The 9,795-nt window shown below is 33.2% G+C and overlaps 1 pseudogene; it reads right to left on the bottom strand.

Annotated features, from left to right (window-relative positions):
• Nucleotides 1–2,323: 2,323 nt before the first annotated feature.
• Nucleotides 2,324–2,797, bottom strand: LOC109375010 (60S ribosomal protein L23a pseudogene; annotated as a pseudogene).
• Nucleotides 2,798–9,795: the final 6,998 nt, after the last annotated feature.

Here is a 9,795-nt window from a genome sequence, read left to right as displayed (position 1 = left end):
TTCATTTTGGCTGCCTGTTTTATGAATGAGGATGATGATCATAATCATGAAAATAATCATTGTATTTGAAAACAATATAATATCAAGTTTATTTTCTCCAGAATTCATTCGCTGAAAGAGAAGAAAACTAGAAGTACTTATGTCACCCTCTTGAATTGTTAATTTTTAAAGTCACTAATCTGTAGCATGGAGGTCACAACATGAATTTAAGGTGTGAATAAATTTAACATTATCTAAGACATCATCAGAATATGTGTGTGTGTGTGTGTGTATGTGTGTGTGTGTGTGTGTGTGTTTTCTAATTGTAATTCTTCTATACAACAGAGAAATATCTGGCAGGCTTTGTACCCAAGCTTTAGTGTGAACAAACTAGATAAGAATATTATAAATATAAGTGAACATACATAAAAAAAAATGATGAAAAGTGGGGAGAGACTTTCAACTTCATCAAAAAGGATGAAAACAATCAGTGTCATTCAAATTCAAAAGAATGATGTTGGTAAAGAAGACAATTTTGTTTGCAGACATCAAAGATGGTGGTATTAAAAATAATTAGCAATGAAAATGAAAGTTAATGGACTGCCTGTCATTGTTCCTCAAATATACAGCGCTAATAATATTAGATGAGTGAGGAATTTCATGATGTATTTTAATTTAATTTTCTTCACATATTTAAGACAAATTACAAATTCAAAACGGGAATGGAAGTTGTAAACCTCCAGAATAATCATTAAGCAATTTATAGTAACACAATTTTCATAAAATGCTATGAAGTGCCAAGTGAATGGTAAACAAGTGGATATCTTATATTGAAATACTACATAGTCATGGTCCAAATGACCTAATTGTCTACAAGCATTTGAAATGAGAAATGTATCAAATATCTTTGTATTTAAAACAGATATCATTAGGATGACTATAAAACCACTAATTCAATAGTTAAATGACTTTGTTATTGAGTGTGGTTTAAAGCTTGTAGATCAAATTGAATTGTGGTGCAGTCATTTCTCTATGACACACAATATGTGTAATAGATAAGTTGGAAACTCTGATAGTTTATAATCTTACTTTTAAGAAACTTCATGAATAGTAGTAAAGATGATGTCTTTGTTGATTACTTGTATTTATGTTAGCAATAAAAATGCTTTCAGAGCATTGTAGAATACTCAGAGCTGTCATAATACACCCCTATATTAGGTATGCAATACATTCTTCACACAATCGAATATATTTTACTTTAATTAGATAACTAGTCAAAATATTCTATTTTCTATGGGTCAAGTATAGATTTTTAGAGGAACACATGCACAAGTATGTTTAATAAAATCTATAATTGGTTGAGGAATTGATATCTTTATTAATTGAAAAATAATTTAGTAGCTATCCATTTCATCCATTTGAGGGTGTCTATCGCAAAGCTACTCCCTGAAATATGAAAACAAAGCATGTGCTTTATGTACATCCTGATAAGGAAATTTCTATTTTATTAATACATTTTGTAACTAACAAATGTTATACAGAGGTGCTCAATTTTAAGTCCTTAATTTGACATTTAAACATAACATTAATTAATTTACTCATTCAGGAGACATTTGGGGCACGTTTTTTTGTGTGTTTTTGTGTTGCAAGGGGGGATACATAAATGTCTAAAGCAACTCACTTCCACTGCTGAGCTTAGGGAGACTGACTTACATTTCAATTTCAGAACACTGACATGATGGTAGTAGATATAAATGTGCAATACGCATGCATTTTCATATTTTTAAAGTTATGGCACAGACTGATATTTATTCAGTCATGACTATAGGTTCAAGCACGTGTTAAGCACTTTGTGTCAATTAGCTCACATAAGAACTTGTAAAACCTATGTGACAGTTACTATTATAACTCCGATTTTAAAGACAAAAGAGCTGAAGTTCAGAGAGTTTATATAATTTGCCCAGGGTCTTGCCAGTTTTAAATTCATACCCAGGATTTAATCCAAGCAGTGTTACCCCTGACCCTGCAGCGTTACACACTGTTATAAATTTTATTTATCAGAAAAAGCTCTAGCCAGAAGTCATTTTTCTGATTCTTATAATGACCTGCTCTCAATTTAGAGAAGCAGTCACTAACAAATGTTAAAAAAGAATGTTAAAAGAAAACTAAATTTGGTAAAGTATAGTATACTATTATTTCCAGATTAAGCATTTTAGACATACTCATTCAGTCATTTAAAACATCATCAGAATAAAATTTGTAGGCATAATGTTAATCAAAATTAAGTAGATTTTTTTTTACAGTGAAAAATTTTTATATTTAAAATTAGTCAGCTGAACTCAGTTTAGATGATCTCAATTTCATTGGCAATATCTGCAGCATCATAGTAAGGAGCCAGTTCAACATATGCCTTCTTCTCTCCATCAGGCCTGATAAGGGTGTTGACCTTGGCCAAGTCAATGTCATAGAGCTTCTTCACAGCCTGATTGATCTGGTGCTTGTTGGCCTTGACATTCAAAATGAACACCAGTGTATTGTTGTCTATCTTCATGACTGACTCAGTAGTTAGGGGGAATTTGATGATGACGTAGTGGTCAAGCTTTTTTCTCCTGGGGACTCTCTTCCAAGGATATTTAGACTGCCTTTAGAGCCGCAGTGTCTTGGGTCTTGGGAAGGTGCATGATGTGTGGATCTTCTTTTTTTGTTTGTGGCTGTGGACACCTTTCAGCACTGCTTTCTTTGTCTTCAAAGCCTTTGCTTTGGCTTCAGCTTTGGCTTTGGGAGGGACATGAACTTCCTTCTTCACTTTCAGTGCCATTTCTGTGAAAAGTAAATAGAATTTTTGACCCTATAATATATTGTTAGAAATATAACATGTCTCTAAAAGTAATGATATATTTTTGATATCAGACATTTAAAAAATCTGATGTATATAATTTGATATGGAAGAGATGCTGGGAAAAAAGAGACACACAGTGCTAGAAAAGAAGGGGAATGAGGAAAATACCCTGAGGAAATTTTACTGAGATGAAATTGGAAGGATGGCTCAAAAATTAAAAGATCAAAATGAAAAACAAACAAACAAACAAACAAATAAAAACCCAAATGCATTTCAGGTGCAAAGATCCCATGAGGGCAAAAAGCGACACATGGGAGAACCTGATGTTGGCACATATGCACATATGACAGCCTTCCACGTTCTTTTCAACGTGCCTGAATAGGGAGATTAAAGACAGAGTATTCAGTACTAATAGAGGACAGTAATGAGTTAGCATCTTGCTGAAGGATAATGAGAATCGCGTATCAGATAACTTGAATCAAAGCATGGAGATGGTGATAGTGGTCAAAGAGCACTATTTGATTGGTGAAGGTAAACTTTTAGTGCCACTTTGGAACCTTTGAGGTTTATATCATCAGACATGTATTGAATTAGAAGTCATTCTGCTTTGCAACTTAGGAAATCCCAGATGGGAGAGCTGGCCATACTGAATGAAACAAGTCAGATGGTAAATTTTTTTCAGATAAAGGCATAGCTCATGTTTTTAAGACATACTCAGACAGGGTAAATTGTGCATATTGATGTTTTCAAAGGATGTGTGCATTGTACGATAGTGCATGTAATATGTATATGTGTATATAGACATAGATATGCCAATATATACTGATGTGGTATATACTATTGGTTCTATTTCTCTGGAGAAATGACTAATGTACAGTGAATTTTATTAGTTTTTGAAAGAATCTCATATAGACAGCCTCAGGGACTGTTTCATTAGTTATTTAGTTTGGCAGCTTGGTCCAAGCTAGTTTGTACATTCCTGACCTTCCCTGTACAGTGTATAAAACTTAACCGGAGGGAACAACTTTGAAGTCAGAGAGAAGTTATATATCTATCTGATTTTCATCTTCAGTATCTCTACTGAGATTGCAGCCACTCACTTCATATATAACATAAAATGTTTTTATATGCATTTATGAATAGTAAAAACAGTATTGAAAAAACATATTGCCAAATATCACTTGTCAGTTATAATATTTATTTTTAAGAAGAGTATTATCTTTCATATTATGAAAATAAAGGTTGTAGTACACAACATAAATTGTTTTACTTCCACAAGCTGTGTGATATGTTAATGACATTAAGAACACAAAAGCATATATTGACATGCTGTATCAAACACATTTTCTTAGAAGCAAGTTGTTAGTACTATTAAATATGATATGTATAAAGATGATGGTATAACCATTGTTTGTTCAGTTAGAATCAGAAAATAAAAGTTAAAAATTATATATTTATGTTCAAAAGATTAAAATAAACTTGCGGCACTGCCCTTTTATGGATTGAGTTAGCTTCTCTGTATTTTAAATATACATAAAAGTGAGCTTTTGTTTGGCTTCTTACTTTCTTATAGTTAATTATATGAAATGATTTGAAGAAAAATGTCAACTAATATGAATGAATTAAATATCTAATTTATAGATCCAAATATATATTTGGAAAAGTTTGTACATTAATATAAAAATATTAGAGGCATCACACATAATATATGCAGTGAATAAATAAATGAAAAAGACATTAGATTGAAAATTCTGTGCTCTCCACTAACTTGCCTATATGATATGAAATTTAAGCAAATATGTTTTTAAATTATACTTTGCTATTTATCTTGTAGTACATTTTTTATTTAATTGCTGTGAACATATCAAGAATAGTTGATAATAAATTGCAATGAGTTACATGTTTAAATTATTCACTGGATTAATGATGAGAAAAATATTTTTACACTGTCTAAAAAAGCATTTTCAAGAAGCTAGATTGGAAAACTACTATTATAACATTCTAAAAACACAATATTAGAATTTCTGGTCCTTAATTATTTAATACAGATCAAGTGACCTGGCTCAAACTAGAAGTACTTATTTGACCATCTTTTCACCTGAGATATAGAACCAGTAGTTTTCAAGAAGACTGACGTGAGTTGTTAAGGGATTGCGAAGATGATCTTTGAATTTTCTCCTTAATCCTGAAGAAGAAAAAAAGAAAATGGATGTGTTTGGTCAATTATGAAAATATACCCATTTAACATTTTCAGTTAAGAAAAATAGAATTTCTAATAAGAATGTTTGGATAATACCTAATAAGAGTGAACTTGGTGGTATGAAAGTTGTTCCAACCCAACTGTTAAGAGTCACAGACATGAGTCACAGTAAACTTAGAAAAGGATAGTGAATAGAGAGTAAAAAAAAAAGTAGTGAATGAAATTGGAACTGGGGAACTACAATAGAGAATAAAATCCAAATGACTAAATTTTCAAATAAATAACCACACCAGAGTAACATAATACTATTTCAGTGGCAAGCAAAATCATAACTATACTTGATCATAAGCATAATCTTTTTAATTTATCATTATATTTTATTTTCTAGTATTTTGTTTAGGATTTTTGCATCTGTATTCATCAGAGATATCGGTCTGTAGTTTTCTTTTTTTGTGGTATCCTTACTGGGTTTTGGTATCAGGGTAATGTTGGCCTCATAAAATCCTTTAGGAGGTATTGCCTCCTCTTCAATTTTTTGGAAGAGTTTGGGGAAAGCAGGTATTAAAGCATCTTTGAAAATTTGGGTAGAATTTACTAGTGAAGCCATTGAGTTAGCTTTTAAAAAGTAACTAAGCTGCAATCTCTAACTCAAATTTATATAGGTTTAATTAACTGAAAATCACTAAGGGAAAAATATATGGTGCTAAGGCCTTTTCACATTAAAATATTTAGTATTTATTTGTTACATAAATTGAAGCCATAGAGGTTTACGATTTAGTTAATCTCACAACTCCTTGGGGACAGAACACATCAGGCCCCACAGGAGAACTCAGGGAGAGCACTGGGGTCAGCCACTAGGCAAGACAAAGAGGCGGGACTGTGGGTTCTGTGAGAAGGAGAGAGGAGACAGGACAAACACGGTTAGGATTGGCTTATTCAAACTCTTGCAGCCAGCTGTAGGGCATAGGAACTACCTTTGAGGATATGTGAACCTGAGGTGATCAGTATGAGTGTAAAGTCACCCAGAGTGTGAGAGCCCCATAAGGAAAGTGGTTGGGGGTGTGGACTTAATCTGCTTGCTGCTCAGTAGAGTGACCAGCCTGCAGCAAGGGCCTCAAAACTGGGTAAAGATAGCACACAGAAAACTACCCAAAGACTATATTACAAGTGGATTGCCAGTTTTCCTTCATTTCAGTCATTCCTGTGACTCTGTAATTTTATCTCAGTCCGAGCTTTAATAAGAACTGAACCTGGTAATAATAATGCTGAAAACCCTTTTCATATATGTGGTGGCCAATTTGATACTCATATTCATGAAGTAGCTGTTCAAACCGTCTATCTACTTTTATTTGGGTTTCTTTTTATGATACCTTTTAAGGTACTGTAATATAACATAATTAAAGAATAGATATGCAAGCCCTCTTCTTAAGAAAGTACAAGATATTACTGAGAGTAACTCATTACCAAACTATATAAACAAAATATTTGATATTTTACATGAAATTCATCTATGCATTCAGTGAAATTCCAATAGAAGTTTTGGCATTATTAGATAGAATTAACAAATGGCCTCTAGAATGTATATGGAAATACAGACAGGTAATAATAGGGAAATATTACTGAATCAAAAGAACAAAGTTGAAGGATATATATATATATATATATATATATATATATATCTCACATATGAAGATTTTTTTATTTATAAGTTACAGTAAGTAAAAAAAGTGTGGTATTGGTGCAAGAAGAGACAAGTAAAACCATGACAGGAAATGGAGAGTCTATGTGTTTGGCCATGTAATTTCCTACAAGGTTATTTCATAAAATGAGAGGAATGTTTTTCAAAAGTGATGGTGGGATAATTGCCTATCTATATGGAAAAACAGAATTAACCTTTATTTTTACATTAAAGAATATACAAAAATCAATTCCAAATGTATCATAGCATTATGTGAAAGATTAAAAATAAGTTCTCAGAAAATAAAATAAGAGAATATATTTACTGTCTTTAATTTCATATCTAGCCACAAGTAAAAGGAAATAAATATACATAATAGCGATACATATGACTATGGATAATATATACATCAAGATTAGGATATGATATACATATAATTTACAAAAATCAGTACATCTAAAGTATATTAGAATTGCCTGTGATATGGTTTTTAAAACCTTGCAATAAGAAAATTATTTCTGAAGTCAAGGATGTATAAGTTGATGAGCACTTCATGGACCAAGTGTGTAAGTATATAATGATCTGAGCAAAGAATGTTAACGTGTCCTGTTTCAAGGACTTCAACAGGTACAGGGATGAGCAACAAGGGGGAGAGTGGACAGAAACAGGCTTAGATGTATATATGTGGGAGATCAAGAGAATATCCATATTACGGAATTTTGACTTAATTTTTTTTGAAATTATTTTTTGTTAAATATTTTGTGGTGACATTGGTTAATGAAATGATATAGGTTTCAAGTATACAGTTCTATAATACATCATCTATATATTGTTCTATAATACCTCATCTATATATTTCATTTTGACTTGATTTTTAAGTCAATGAAGAATCATTGAAAGATTTTGTATAGTAGCATTTGTTGTTTAATTTGATTTCAGAAGGCTGGCCAAGTGGCACATTGGGTAAGAGCTGGCTTGGGAAGCCAGAGGGCCCTGGTTCAGATCCCACATATGAGGGCCAGTGACACTGCCCTCTACAGCTAAGATGCTGAACAACAGCTCAACCTGGAGCTGGGCTGCCCTGAGTCGCCGGCGACAGCGTAGGCTGCAGCCCCTGTGGCAGTGGGTTGCCATGGGCTACCGTGTGTGGCCAGCAGCCAGCGTGAGCAGTCAGCAGCCGCTGTGAGCTGCCGTCCAGAAGCCGGAGACTGATCTGCCTCGCCCGGGAAGAGCGCAATGAGGGTGCCAACTTGGGCCAGTGAAGCAACGTCCTCCACAACTAGACTGAAGAACAAAAAGGATAGCAACTTGTCTGTTCCCCTTTCCGCAATTCCCCAATTAAAAAAAAATTTTGATTTCAGAGACGTTATTTTGAACATATTGTTAAAAATGCGTTGGAGTGGAGTGGTAGACAGAATTCTAAGATGGCTCTGAAATCACCACCCACTGGTGTACCTGCCCTTGCATCATCCACTCCCATTGAATGTGCAAGTGGAACCTGTGGTTTCTTGGAACCAAAAGAATATGGCAAAGAATTCAGGAGTTTCCTAGAGTGAGAGACTTCAATGAGCAGAGAGAACATGTTTCTGGCTTAGAAGAAATAAGCTGTCATGTTGTCAGGGGGTCAATAAAAGGCACTTAAAGACCTGGAAGCAGCCCATGAAACTGAGAGTGGGCTCTGCCTGACAGCCAGTGAGAAAATGGGACCTCAGTCCTACAGCCACAAGGGACTGAATTTGCTTAACAACCATGTGAGTTTAGAAGAGGTAATCAAACTACAGAAAAAAAATGTGACACCCCAAAATTTTAATTGCAGCCCTGTGAGGTCCAGAGCAGAGGTCCAAGTTAAACTGTACACAGACTCTTGACCAACAAAAGTGTGAGAAAATGATGGCATATTGTTTTAAGTCTCGAATTTGTGGTGCTTTGCTTGTAACAATAGAAAAAATATTACAATTAGTGTATAAATAGACACAAGTTAGGAGAGAAGAGAGATCATTGGAACGCAAGAAATCATTTTAGATCAGGTAATACTACTCTAAAACAGAATTCTAAATCTATACTAATAGGATGGGTAGATCCTATGCCTTATTATATCTAGAACCTGGTACTTCACAGTATTTTTATCATCTGCTTTTATTCTTAAATCTTCAGCTTTTTCACTTCGAATGGCTGCAGTGAGAATCCATGAAGTGAATTGTTCTTTAGACTGTAGCTACAGGGACAGAAATTACTTTTTAGCTGTGAAAATTGATAATCAAATTTAGATGTAAACTTATTCCACTCCTTAAATAAAATCTTACAAATTAATTTTAGGTAATCTTTTATGGAGTATCAGTATTCCATGCACACCTCAAATGTAAGCACGTGCAATTTTATTTCAATCATGAAAGCAGAATAAATTGTCTTAAGTGTGTTTTGAATCTTTGCTATTAGATTAAGAATGATATTATTCGACCTTTCTAGAGTTTTTATAATGAATTGAAGCAAAACTCAGTGGCCAACGAAAAATAACCACCTTTCCTTTTGTTATCCTATGCCTTTTTCTAGATGTGTAAGTTTCCAAAAAATTGTCAAATTGAGAGTTTTCCTAAAATGTCTATTTGTTAATAATTTTAGTAGGAATAATACAAGAATGTAATCAGGAAAATAAATGCTGTGTCCTGCGTATGTACTTTTAAATAATTGTAAAGACTATGGCAATTTGCTCACTCCCATATTTACTTTAGTTAGCAGATTAAATGGATAAAGTAATATTCAGACTCCAAGGTAATTTCAGTCTAAACTCACTTTTAAAGTGAGAATACATATCGTTACCAAGTTCTGAAGTGAATAATTCTTTTAATATATCATTAATACATAATGCTATTAAATCACTTTGATATCTTATTTTTATGGTGCTCAGTTATGAAGGACACTTTTTCATTTATGTCATTCTTACTATTCTTGCTTTACATATTTTGCCAGGATAAATTGCTAAGGTTGACTATTGTAAAAGACACTTGCTAAAGTGATCTCAGTGAGTAAAAAATCCTCTCTCACTGAGTCTAGGCAAAACTGGTGATGAATTCTAACCAAAAGAATGTGGCAATTTGAAGG

Source organism: Hipposideros armiger, unplaced genomic scaffold (assembly GCF_001890085.2).
Source record: "Hipposideros armiger isolate ML-2016 unplaced genomic scaffold, ASM189008v1 scaffold_890, whole genome shotgun sequence".
Lineage (NCBI taxonomy): Eukaryota > Metazoa > Chordata > Mammalia > Chiroptera > Hipposideridae > Hipposideros > Hipposideros armiger.
This window is presented reverse-complemented; position numbering and strand designations above follow the sequence as displayed.